At 46.6% G+C, this 14073-nt stretch overlaps 1 protein-coding gene across 4 annotated transcripts in view; it reads right to left on the bottom strand.

Moving 5' to 3' along the window:
* The window catches only part of FER (FER tyrosine kinase), a 446225-nt gene that overhangs the window by 412917 nt on the left and 19235 nt on the right, over nucleotides 1-14073 (bottom strand). The gene's annotated exons all lie outside the window — the stretch shown is intronic.

Genomic DNA, 14073 nt, shown 5'->3' with positions numbered 1-14073 from the left:
CATTTACATTCATTAATTTACAATAGAAGTGTGCAAAGAGCAACTCCTTACCCCATCCTCAACAATATACACAGGATGTATATATATACACACTTCCATGCTGCTCTGGCTTTACAGTAACTCATACACTGTAACACAAACACTTAAGGCTAAATTTCCTTCTCAAGATTGGAGTTTCCCTCCATAACCTCCTCTCTCCTAATGCCCTCTGCTAAGAGACAGCATTCCACCTCCTTCATTTCCTGATAAGCCAATTCACCAACATGAATCTCCAGAAATTACCCTGAACAGAGTTTTAGCATTCAGCAGAAGAGTCCTGCATTCCTACATAGGGTCTTAGAATTTGCCACTCTACTAAAGACAGACCACTTATTTAGCATACACACACCACAGTAATTGACAAAAAATTATGTATATAGATTTGTATAATTTTGAGTGTGTTTACAAACTGCATGGGACAGACATATTCAAATGGCGTGTGTCAAATATATATTACATACTTTAAGTGTTGCATAATATCACAATTATACCAAAACAAAGATAAATCTAGACTAGGATTTTCAAAGGAGCCTAAGGTTCTTATGCACCCAGCTCCCAAGTCTCCTTGGCAATCCCAGCCTAAGTGCATTTCCTATTGCTAGTTCTAGTTTAGCCATTAATTACCATCATCCAATATTTGCATTACAGAAGCACCAAAGATCAGGGACCCACAGTGCTGCTGCCTCATGCTGCTGTGCAATGGTATAAAGAGCAGAGCCGCCCCTCCTCTACTCAGTTCCTTCTTACTGGATAGACTCCAATATAGAGGGGAAGGAGGGTCATGGAATGGACATGTGCGTGTAGCAAATGTCCATTCCACTGCAGGGGTCTCACAAGCAGTTTGATCGGAGTCTATCTGAATAACGATTGAAGGACTAGATGTCCAAAACTGGCATCACCTCTAAACTGTTGGAGATGGCATATGTACTGAATATCAAACTGTGGTTCCACGAATGTCCAGAATAGTCACATGGGCTAGAAAGGCTGTAGAGGCTGCCTGCAATCTGATTGACCATGCTAGCATCCTATTCAGTGTAGTTATATTAGGCATGCCATAGCACAAATGTATACAGGAGGAAATCCACAATAAGATTCTTTGAAAAGAAACTGGAAAGGCCCTTAATTTTGTCTGCAATTGCTAAGAACAACTGCAAAGAGGGTCTAAATAGTTTAGTCCTGTCCAAGTAAAATGTTAACACCTTCCTAACATCTAATATGTGGAGTCTCTCCTCACCCTTGGAGTCTCTCTTCATCCTTGTGAGCACGAGGCTTAGGGAAGAAAGTCATCACTCTGGCAGCATAATCCACAACACCTAATGTGGCCTAAAATTAGGTCCTGACCACCACCTTTCCCACAGCCACCACAGTCCGAAACTTGTTTCCCCTCTTCTGGCAACTTGTCCGTGCACTTTAAAACAGGGGTTCTCAAGCTGGGGGTCGCGAATTATTGCATGGGGGAGGTCACGAGCTGTCAGCCTCCACCCCAAACCCCACTTTGCCTCCAGCATTTATAATGGTGTTAAATATATAAAAAGGTGTTTTTAATTTATAAGCGGTGGGTGTTGCACTCAGGGCACATCTACACTGGCAAAGTTACAGCGCAGGCAGTTACAGCGCCACTCAGAGAATGCCGAAGGAAAACCGCTGTTGTGTGTTCACACTGACAGCTGCTTGTGCAATAGCATGTTCACAGTTGCAGCGCTATTTGGAACGGTGCACTATGGGTTGCTATCCCACAGAGCACCTCTTTCTCTTCTGCTCCAAAGACTTGTGGGAAGGCGGAAGGCACTGCAGGGCATCCTGGGTCCTGTCCCAATGCCTGTGATGCATTGTTTCGCATCCCAGCAACCACTGTGCTTCCATCCACATTTGGCACCATCTTTCAACTGTTCGTTTACTGTGCGCCCTGCCCTGCCTCTTTCTGGCTGCAGGAATGGATCCCAAGCTGTTGACAAGAACGCTGTTTGCACTGACCAGCACATCACGAGTGGCAGTGGAGTTATTCCTTAAACAAAGGCAAGAGGAGTGCGACACGGATCTCACCATGTGTAGTAGCTACGACAGGAGATTTCTTGTGGCATTCACAGAGGTGCAGACCACAGTGGAATGCCACTTTTGGGCTTGGGAAACAATCACTGAGTGGTGGGATCACATCATGACACACGTCTGGGATGGCGAGCAGTGGCTGCAGAACTTGCGCATGAGGAAAGCCACATTCATGGGACCATGTGATGAGCTCGCACCAGCCCTGCGGCACAAGGACACAAGAATGAGAGCTGTGAAGAAGCGCTGGAGAAGCGCATGGCGATTGCACCGTGGAAGCTGGCTACTCCAGACTGCTCCTTATCAGTTGCTAACGAGTTCGGAGTGGGAAAGTTGACCGTTGGAGTCATGTTGAGGCAAGTGTGCAGGACCGTTAATCACATCCTGCTCTGAAACACCGTGACTCTGAGCAACATGCATGAGATTGTGGATGGCTTTGCACAAATGGGTTTCCCTAACTGTGGAGGGGCGATAGATGGCGCACACATTCCAATTCTGGCACCAGATCACCTAGCCAGAGAGTACATTCATTACAAGGGGTATTTCTCAATGGTTCTCCAGGTGCTTGTGGATCACCGTGGGCGTTTCACAGACATTAACACAGGCTGGTCCAGAAAGGTGCATGATGCACGGATCTTTCAGGAACACTGGCCTGTTCAAGAAGCTGCAAGCAGGGACTTTCTTCCCAGACCAGAAGATCACCATGGGCGAAGTCGAAATGCCCACTGTGATCCTGGGATACCCTGCCTACCCCTTAATGCCGTGGCTCATGAAGCCAAACACAGGGCAACTTGACAGTAGCAAGGAGCGGTTCAACAATAGGCTGAGCAAGTGCAGAATGACTGTGGAGTGTGCATTCAGATGTTTAAAAGTCCGCAGGCGATGCCTGTATGGGAAGCTAGACATGGCCGATGACAATACTCCTATGCTTATAGCTGCTGTGTGCTCCATAATATTTGTGAAGGGAAGGGTGAAAGGTTCACTCATGGCTGGACCACAGACGCTCAGCGCCTGGAGGCTGAGTTTGAACAGCCGGAGACTAGGGCTATTAGCGAGGCTCAGCGTGGGGCCATAAGGATCAGGGATGCTTTGAGGCAGCAATTTGAAGCTGAAAGCTACTAATATTTGTTGCTATGCTCAGGATTTCAGTGCTTGTAATGCTAGGAGGTGACTGGTGCACAAGATGTAAGAAGGGGCCTTAACATAGCTGTATGTTTGACCTTGTGCTTGACCATGCATTAGGGATGCTGTATTGGCGAGTATCTGAGTGTCTGTTGTGGGGACAGTTTGTCCGTGTGCTTGATTGGTTGTTTGAAAAGTGTGAATTGGGAGTGCTTTGTTCCAGGTGAGCCTTGAATGGCCCTGACTGTTATAAAAAGCAAGGCAGCTGCGAACCAGCTGAGCAGCAAACAGCAGAGAGGCTAACAGAGGGAGTTTGCCCGGGATCTCTCTGAGGGCTAAGGGCTGCATTAGGGAGGCTGTGTTGGTGAGTATCTGAGTGTCTGTTGTGGGGACAGATTGACAGTTTGACCGTGTGCTTGATTGCTTGTCTGAATACAGTCAAACACGTGACTCTGAGAAGAAGGATAAAGGAGTTTCAAGAAAAGGAGTACTTGTGGCACCTTAGAGACTAACCAATTTATCATGAAAGCTTATGCTCAAATAAATTGGTTAGTCTCTAAGATGCCACAAGTACTCCTTTTCTTTTTGCGAATACAGACTAACATGGCTGTTACTCTGAAAGGAGTTTGAGGCGCAAGTGGTGTTTTCGTCCATCCTCCCCGTGCAAGGAAAAGGCCTGGGTAGAGACTGTTGAATCGTGGAAGTCAACGAATGGCTATGAAGGTGGTGCCGGAGAGAAAGCTTTGGATTCTTTGACCATGGGATGGTGTTCCAAGGAGGAGGAGTGCTTGGCAGAGACAGGCTCCACCTAACGAAGAGAGGGAAGAGCATCTTCGCAAGCAGGCTGGCTAACCTAGTGAGGAGGCCTTTAAACTAGGTTCACTGGGGGAAGGAGACCAAAGCCCTGAGGTAAGTGGGGAAGTGGGATACCGGGAGGAAGCACGAGCAGGAGAACTTGAAAAGGGAAGGGCTCCTGCCTCATACTAAGACAGCAGGACAAACAGCAAATTATCTCAAGTGCCTATACACAAATGCAAGAAGCCTGGGAAACAAGCAGGGAGAACTGGAAGTCCTGGCAAAGTCAAGGAATTATGATGTGATTGGAATAACAGAGACTTGGCGGGATAACTCACATGACTGGAGTACTGTCATGGATGGATATAAACTTTTCAGGAAGGACAGGCAGGGCAGAAAAGGCGGGGGAGTTGCACTGTGTGTAAGAGAGCAGTATGACTGCTCTGAGCTCAAGTATGAAACTGCAGAAAAACCTGAGTGTCTCAGGATTAAGTATAAAAGCGCGAGCAACAAGGGTGATGTCGTGGGAGTCTGCTATAGACCACCGGATCAGGGGATGAGGCGGACGAGGCTTTCTTCCGGCAACTCACAGAAGTTACTAGATTGCAGGCTCTGGTTCTTATGGGAGACTTCAATCACCCTGATATCTGCTGGGAGAGCAAAACAGCAGTGCACAGACAATCCAGGAAGTTTTTGGAAAGGGTAGGGGACAATTTCCTGGTGCAAGTGCTGGAGGAACCAACTAGGGGCAGAGCTCTTCTTGACCTGCTGCTCACAAACCGGGAAGAATTAGTAGGGGAAGCAAAAGTGGATGGGAACCTGGAGGCAGTGACCATGAGATGGTCGAGTTCAGGATCCTGACACAGGGAAGGAAGGAGAGCAGCGGAATACGGACTCTGGACTTCAGAAAAGCAGACTGACTCTGTCAGGGAACTGATGGGCAGGATCCCCTGGGAGAATAACATGAGGGTGAAAGGAGTTCAGAAGTGCTGGCTGTATTTTAAAGAATCCTTATTGAGGTTACAGGGACAAAGCATTCCGATGTGTAGAAAGAATAGTAAATATGGCAGGCAACCAGCTTGGCTTAACAGTGAAATCCTTGCTGATCTTAAACACAAAAAAGAAGCTTACAAAAAGTGGAAGATTGGACAAATGACCAGGGAAGAGTATAAAAATATTGCTTGGGCATGCAGGAGTGAAATCAGGAAGGCCAAATCATACCTGAAGTTGCAGCTAGCAAGAGATATTAAGAGTAACAAGAACAGTTTCTTCAGGTATGTTAGCAACAAGAAGAAAGTCAATGAAAGTGTGGGCCCCTTATTGAATGAGGGAGGCAACCTAGTGACAGAGGATGTGGAAAAAGCTAATGTACTCAATGCTTTTTTTGTCTCTGTCTTCACGAACAAGGTCAGCTCCCAGACTGCTGCACTGGGCAGCACTGCATGGGGAGGAGGTGACCAGCCCTCTGTGGAGAAAGAAGTGGTTCGGGACTATTTAGAAAAGCTGGACGAGCATAAGTCCATGGGGCCGCATGCGCTGCATCCGAGACTGCTAAAGGAGTTGGCGGGTGTGATTGCAGAGCCATTGGCCATTATCTTTGAAAACTCATGGCGATCGGGGGAGGTTCCGGACGACTGGAAAAAGGCTAATGTAGTGCCTATCTTTAAAAAAAGGAAGGAGGAGGATCCTGGGAACTACAGGCCAGTCAGCCTCACCTCAGTCCCTGGAAAAATCACGGAGCAGGTCCTCAAGGAATCAATTCTGAAGCACTTAGAGGAGAGGAAAATGATCAGGAACAGTCAGCATGGATTCACCAACGGCAAGTCATGCCTGACTAATCTAATTGCCTTCTATGACTCTGTGAATGAAGGGAAAGCAGTGGACGTGTTGTTCCTTGCCTTTAGTAAAGCTTTTGACACTGTCTCCCACACATTAAATAAGTATGGGCTGGATGAAGACACTATAAAGGTGGAAAAGGGTAGAAAGCTGGCTAGATTGTCGGGCTCAACAGGTACCGATCAATGGCTCCATGTCTAGTTGGCAGCCGGTATCAAGTGGAGTGCCCCAACGGTCGGTCTTCGGGCCAGTTTTGTTCAATATCTTCATAAATGATCTGTAGAATGGCATGGACTGCAACCTCAGCAAGTTTGCAGGTGACGCTAAACTGGGAGGAGAGGTAGATACGCTGGAGGGCAGGGATAGGATACAGAGGGACCCAGACAAATTAGAGGATTGGTCCAAAAGAAACCTGATGAGGTTCAACAAGGACAAGTGCAGAGTCCTGCACTTAGGACGGAAGAATCCAATGCACCGCTACAGACTAGGGACCGAATGGCTAGGCAGCAGTTCTGCAGAAAAGGACCTAGGGGTTACAGTGGAAGAGAAGCTGGATATGAGTCAACAGTGTGCCCTTGTTGCTAAGAAGACCAATGGCATTTTGGGATGTATAAGTAAGGGCATTGCCAGCAGATCAAGGGACGTGATTGTTCCCCTCTATTCAACATTGGTGAGGCCTCATCTGGAGGAGTGTGCCCAGTTTTGGGCCCCACACTAAAAGAAGGATGCGGAAAAATTGGGAAACGTCCAGCGGAGGGCAACAAAAATGATTATGGGACTGGAACACACGATTTATGAGGAGAGGCTGAGGGAACTGGGATTGTTTCGTCTACGGAAGAGAAGAATGAGGGGGGATTTGATAACTGCTTTCAACTACCTGAAAGGGGGTTCCAAAGAGGATGGATCTAGACTGGTCTCAGTAGTAGCAGATGACAGAACAAGGAGTAATGATCTCAAGTTGCCGTGGGGGAGGTTTAGGTTGGATATTAGAAAAAACTTTTCCACTAGGAGGGTGGTGAAACACTGGAATGCATTACCTAGGGAGGTGGTGGAATCTCCTTCCTTACAAGTTTTTAAGGTCAGGCTTGACAAAGCCCTGGCTGGGATGATTTCGTTTGGGACTGGTCCTGCTTTGGGCAGGGGGTTGGACTAGATGACCTCCTGAGGTCCCTTCCAAACCTGATATTCTATGATTCTATGTAAGTTGCTTTCCAATGCTCTTTTTGCTTTACGTAATAGAATAAAGATTGCCTTCAAACACACACACACTCTTTTTTATTGAAAGACAACAACCAGAGGAGAGAGTCAAACAAAAAAATTCATCAGCAGAGGAGGATGATGGTGGGGGGGGGGATAGAAAGTCTCAAGAGGAGGAAGGGTCCCAGGACAGCTACAGATTTGTGTATGTCTAGGGGTCATCCCCAACCTTCTCCTTTGAAATACGATGCAGTGGGTGCTGTACTTCAGCAGGGCCAAAGTGCAGATGGATGGGTGAGTGCAGTGGGTATTGGGAGTCCACATTGCTGGACTTTGAAGAGGGAGAAGTGGAATGCTGAGGATAGAGTGTGGAGCCAGGAGGTTGATAAGAGTGCGTTGGCGGGGTGTGGGAGGCACATGGGAAAGAGTTTTGCGAAAGCAGCTGCTTCATAACCTCATGCATAAAGTCCTCCTTAGTTTGTCTTGGACACTTTCTAATTCTTTGTAACTATTCTGCCACCAATAAAGAGGGAGGCGATGCTCCCCAGGTCATCTCTGTGAAGTTTAAATGCAATATTTTACAGATGCAGTATTATTTGCAACACAACCCTGTTTCAGTGCTTTAAAACACAGCCAGTACTCACACACCTGACACTAACTGGCTGACTCTGGGCATGCACACATAAGCCACAAGACCCCCAAAATGGTAAGTAGCCGCAGTGGCAGGGTAAATCACTGCTCCCACTGTGTGGGGTAGGGGGGCTGATAATGATTCCTGACCCCACACTTTCCACAGGAGGTGATCATTTTGGAAGGTATCTCGCTGCTGAGGGTGAGCAGGGACTCAAGGGAGGGTTTTCTCCAAGCCTGCGGCTTCCACTTTGGCCCCTATGCAGCTAGCCTGTGTACAGCTGCAGTCCCCGCCCCCCGTGACAGCGCCGTGGGAAAGTTTCCGTTCATGGGGCAAGAAACAAAGCAGCTCTGCCGAGGAACCTGCAGGAGCAGATCGCCAAGTATCTCAACAAGAATTTCCTGGAGATGTCTGAGGGAGATTCCTGTGAAGTGAGAGTGTATCAACAGCCTGTTCCGCTGCTCAAACTAGGCATGAATTGGGAACGAAGCCTGCTTTCTGCAACGCTCCTGCCACCACCAACTCACTTCAGCAATTCACAAAATCAGATCCTCTTACCAAGGGCCTCCTCTCCTGTTTGTGCTTTGCCTAGATCCACCTGCTATGACTGGCTAGGCTCCTCCAGGGTAGAAAAGAGCTCCTGACTGCATGCATCTCTGGCCTCCGAGTCATCCTCTGCCTCTGGTTCACCCTCCCCCTCTTCATCCAAGATTGCCTCCTCCTGGCTCGGTCCACTCTCGACTGGCAATGAAGCCAACGAAGTATCCACAGGGGACTTCGCAGTGGAGGTGGGGTCACCACTAAGTATCACGTCCAGCTCTTTGTAAAACCGGCAGCTCTTGGGCGCAACACCAGAGCGGCGGTATGCCTCCCATGCCTTGTGGTAGGCGTTCCCCAGCTCCTTCACTTTGACCCTGCACTGCAATGTGTCCCAGTCATGGCCCTTTTCTATCATCCATCTAGAAATCTGTCCATAGGTGGTATAATTCCGACTGCTGGAGAGCAGCTGTGACTGCACTGTCTCCTCTCCCCAAATACCGATGAGGTCCAGCAGCTCGGCATTTCTCCAAGCGGGCGATCACTGGGTGCACGGAGCAGGCATGGCCACCTGGAAAGATGCGCTGAAACCACTGCACGCATCACTGAGCCAACAGGAAGGGGACTTTCAAATTTGCAAAGGAATGTATGGGGTGGGGCTGACTGTTGGTCACCTGAGGGCAGGGCAGTAGAGTTCAAACTGTTGACCAGAGAGGTGAGAACAGGCATTGTGGGACACTTGCTGTAGGCCAATCACCGCGCTGTAATCACCACGGTGTCTACAATGGCACCGCAGTGCTGTACCCACAGCGCAGAAAGCTCCACACCTCTCATTGAGGTGGTTTTTTTTTTACAGCGCTGCAACTGCACAGTTTCTGCGCACTAAGCGGCTTGGCCGTGTGTACACCTCAGGAGTTACTGCGCTCAAAGCTGCTTTACTGCGCACAAACTTGCCAGCGTAGACAAATCCTCAGAAGTTTGCTATGTGAAAGGGGTCACCAATACAAAAGTTTGAGAACCACTGCTTTAAAACATTGTCCCAGAAGGAGAAATCATAACATCACAGCAAAGCCTGCTGATTAGTCATCTGGGGGTGTACTTCAGCACCTGAATAAAGTTTCCTTCCAAAAAGATCAGGCTTTCATCCTTTTATTTTAAAGCAGATGCTTGCTGATACTCTCTTATTGACAGCTGAAACCACCTGTCAAGGTTCCTTCCCCACTCTGAACTCTAGGGTACAGTTGTGGGGTCCTGCATGAAAGACCCCCTAAGGTTATTCTTACCAGCTTAGGTTAAAAACTTCCCCAAGGTACAAACTTTGCCTTGTCCTTGAACCCTATGCTGCCACCACCAAGCATGTTAAACAAAGAACAGGGCAAGAGCCCACTTGGAGACATCTTCCCCCCAAAATATCCCCCCCAAGCACTGCACCCCCTTTCCTGGGGAAGGCTTGATAAAAATCCTCATCCATTTGCATAGGTGAACACAGACCCAAACCCTTGGATCTTAAGAACAATAAAAAAGAAATCAGGTTCTTAAGAAAAGGATTTTAATTAAAGAAAAGGTAAAAGTATCACCTCTGTAAAATCAGGATGGTAAATACCTTACAGGGTAATCAGGTTCAAACATAGAGAATTCCCTTAGGCAAAACCTTAAGCTACAAAAAGATACAAAACCAGGAATATACATCCCATTCAGCACAACTTATTTTATGAGCCACTTAAACAAAAGGAAATCTAATGCATTTCTAGCTAGATTACCTGCTAACAAGTTCTAATACTCCATTCCTGTTCTGGTCCCAGCAAAAGCATCACACAGACAGACAGATCCTTTGTCGTCCCCCCTCCACCACCTCCAGCTTTGAAATTATCTTGTTTCCTCATTGGTCATTTTGGTCAGGTGCCAGCGAGGTTATCTTAGCTTCTTAACCCTTTAAAGGTACCAAGATTTTATAGTTCTATATACAGAAAGGTGGTTACCCTTCCCCTTTATATTTATGACACCACCTAAGACCCCAGGGGAGAAGGCATGAAATGTTCAAACCCCCGCAAAGGAACATAATACCCACTCATTTCTTTCAGCTGTAGGTGACAGGAAAAATGCAGTTTGACACAGCATTTTAGTGGGCTCCAGAATAATTTCACTTATTGAAAGTGCAGCTTGAGAAGTTCCCACTGATCCCAAGTTATCACCTAATCTGTGAGTCCTCTCTTGAACCCCTTCCACCTGAACGTCTAAGGCGAAAGCCACCCACTTTAGAAGGTCCTGGTGGCTCTATAATCAGACAGTGGAGGTACAGAACCCTTTGACACAACAGTCTCATCTGGTAATGAGGAAGAAGCCAAGGCAGTCTGAGATGGAATTCCCTCCAATTCTTCGAAGGGGGAATTTACAGAAACAGATAGCTCCTGTTTGGCACTGAGCCCGGTACTGGGAGCAACTTCTTGCAGGTCTTGACAACACCTACTGGAGGATGTAGAGCGAGGAGATGGCAAAGATGATCTAGAAGCAGGAGGAAACTCCCAAGGGTTCCAATATAACCATTGATATGGCCCCAAAACCATTTTCTTTCTAACATAAGAACAGCCATACTGGGTCAGACCAAAGGTCCATCAAGCCCAGTATCCTGTCCTCTGACAGTGGCCAATGGCAGGTGCCCCGGAGGGAATGAACAGACAGCTTATCATCCAGTGATCCATGCCCTGTTACCCAATCCCAGCTTCTGGCAAACAGAGGCTAGGGACAACATTCCTGCCCATCCTGGTTAACAGCCATTGATGGACCTATCTTCCTAACCAAGAGTGTCTACCAGCTGGTCATCATAATCGAGCTTCCACTGGATATCAGGGTGGAAACTCTTCAGAGGAAAGTGGTGGCTTACATGGCATGACCATGACACATATGAACCCACTTATAAATTAGATAATGAATCAGAATCATCCAACCAGGGAAGTGCAGCTTCTGTTGGTGTCTGGAATCCAGGGAAGATGGCATCAGTGAAATCATTGACTGTTTACCTATCAACAGCAGCATACAATGGAGGCACCACAGTAACTGCTGGTGCCCGCTGAACCATAGATTTTCTCCAGTAGCCAGAGAATCCTCATGAGTACCAAGCAAGAAGACTCCTGTATTGCCAGCGAAGTCAGCACCAAGAGGCTCAGCAGACCATGTGTTGCAGCATATGCTTCAGGTGTTGTCAGCATCGGTACAGACTCCTGCTGCTGCTTAGGCAACAAAGACAGCACCACAGAGCTAGGTGGTGCTGCCCTAGAGGTTGATCTCAATGGCACAGCATCAGACTCAATGACCTTGTCTGAGGACCTGCATGCACCAGGGCATAACTCAGCCTTACGTGCACTCTACCCTTTTTCTCCACATGCTTACTGGATTTCGGTGCTGTGGACCTCGATCTCTTAGACACGGAATCTTTTGATGTTGTCTTCTGACAACAGACGTGCTCCGTACACACTGATGGTGGACACATGGCTGCCTCCCTTAAAAGGTCTTTTAATCTGAGCTCCTGGTCTCTTCTAGTTCTGGGCTTAAAGTTCCTGCAGGTTTGGCACCTCTCTCTGACGTGAGCTTCACCTCAGCACATCAAGCACCTGAAATACAGGTCACTAACTGGTATCGGAATCTTGCAAGCACCACAGGGCTGGAAGCCTGGGAAAGGAGGAATGTCCTAGCACCGGACTCTGGTACCCAAACAGCAGGAATCACAGAGTACAAAAAATACAGCAGAAAAAGGAAACCTCATTTATCCTATTACTAAAACTATCATCAAGTACAACTATATACACAACCCTAACAATAAGAGAAAGCTTGCAATAGCAAGGAACAACTCCCCAAGAACCACCATGGACAGTAAGAAAGAACTGAAGAGGTCTGGGAACGGCTCTACTCTTTTTACCATTGAACAACAGCATGAGGCAGCACAGTACGCATACACATCCCCAGCAAGTATCTCTGAGGGAAAAATCTCCCACTGAACATGCACACACCTGAAGTGGAATGGACTCGTGGTATCTTTCAAAGAAGATTACCTTCTTAGCAGCAGCATTTTAATGGACTTAAGGGAAAGAAGGTTGCAGGTAGCAAAACCAGAGAACAGGAATACATGGAATCATAGGGTTAGAAGGAACCGCAAGGGTCATCTAGTCTAACCCTCTGCCAAGATGCAAGAAAAAAAATTAAGAATTGTGAGGCACATAGATACTGTGGTAATGGAGCCCATGTAAGTACTTAGAATAGCTAATTAGAGGAGGTTGCAGGAGTTAAAATACAAGATAAGGTCCTAGACCACAGCTTAAGTGGAGTGGGAAGTAAGGCTGGTTCTTACAAATATTATGTATGAAAAAGAGACAAGACTTGGACATAGCCTGGTGCATAGGTGTAGATGCAAGCTAAACTGACGTGCTATGTTTAGACGGATATGAAAGTGTCCACTTAAAGTTTTACCAGTTTAACATTATACTTTTAGTTAAATTGGTTGAACTTTATTGTTTAGACAGCTGGTGTGAATGGGAGAAGAAAGTGTTGTACATTGTGCCAGAGAGAGGGTGAACAGACTGTTTTACAGTTCTGTGCAGATTCTTTTTAGAAAACTAATAGTAGAGATGCACCTCATTTGAAAATCGTTAGGACACAAAGGGCTATAGGACAGGAGCTGAGATCTAAATAGACAATATTCAATAATCCTTTCAGGTAACACTGTTACACTACAGCAACTAAACACCATTTTATTGTGGAAAAAGTGTGGAACTCCCATTTCTAACTGACCAAAAATAGAAAACACTCTAGAAATGATACTTATTTTACAGGCATAATGGAGTACTAGCAGCTATACAACACATAAGGAAAAGAATATATAGGCAAAGGTTGTGAGCATTACAAAAGTCACCACCACTGGAACGGGCATCTACTCTGGATGCAGACGCCCTTGCTAGAAGCCCCAACTGCAACTGAGACCCCACTGTGGCAGGCACGGTACAGACACACACAGAGTAAGAGACAGTCTGTGCACCCAAGAGTTTACAAACGCGAGTTTGTTTCCAGCTCCCACATCACAAATATATTTCATATATTTCAAAAAAAGCCACCAAACCACGATTAGATGAGAAAAAAAGTTACTTACCTGTACAGTAACTGTTGTTCTTTGAGATGTGTTAAAGGATGGGGCCACCCTGATCCCCTTTCAGTTCCTTCAACAGGAATCTTGATGCCATTAGACTCTGAAACAGCAGGGAAGTAGGGTGGTTCATGGAATATATACTAGCACAACACATCCAAAGAACAGTTACTGTACAGGTAAGTAACCTGTTCTCTCTCCTTCCAGCAATTGCACACATATATATTCCACTTCAGGTGATTTCCAAGCAGTACTCCTTAGGTGGCAGGAAATTCAGAGTTTATTTGGTTGGACAAGGAACGAAATACAGATTCCCCAAAGTCTGCATCAGCTCTGGAAGCTACTCCGAGGGCATAATGTCTAGCAAAAGCACTTCAAATGTCCACGTTTTGGATGTTATTCAAAAAGGCCACAGAGACACCTTGAGCTCTGATGGAATGAGCAATTTTCTCTCAAGAGGTGATACATTAGTCAGACTGTAACAAGACTTGATACAGATCAAAATTATCTGTGCATAAACTGCTTGGTCTCTCATTCTTTCTGCATACACAATATAAAAAATCGACAGAGAAATCATTTGCTTCAGATGGATTTTAGTTAAAAATGGAGTGTGGGGTCTCAAAAAACTCTCTTTGTGAAAGACTGCATAAGAAGTCTGAGTTTAAGCCAGAAGTGACCACAAGATCTAATCTGACCTCCTAAATATCACAGGCCACCACCATCACCCACCCACAAACTAAAC

Source organism: Eretmochelys imbricata, chromosome 5 (assembly GCF_965152235.1).
Source record: "Eretmochelys imbricata isolate rEreImb1 chromosome 5, rEreImb1.hap1, whole genome shotgun sequence".
Classification (NCBI taxonomy): domain Eukaryota; kingdom Metazoa; phylum Chordata; order Testudines; family Cheloniidae; genus Eretmochelys; species Eretmochelys imbricata.
Note: the sequence above shows the minus strand (reverse complement) of the source record. Positions and strands in the feature narration are given on the sequence as shown.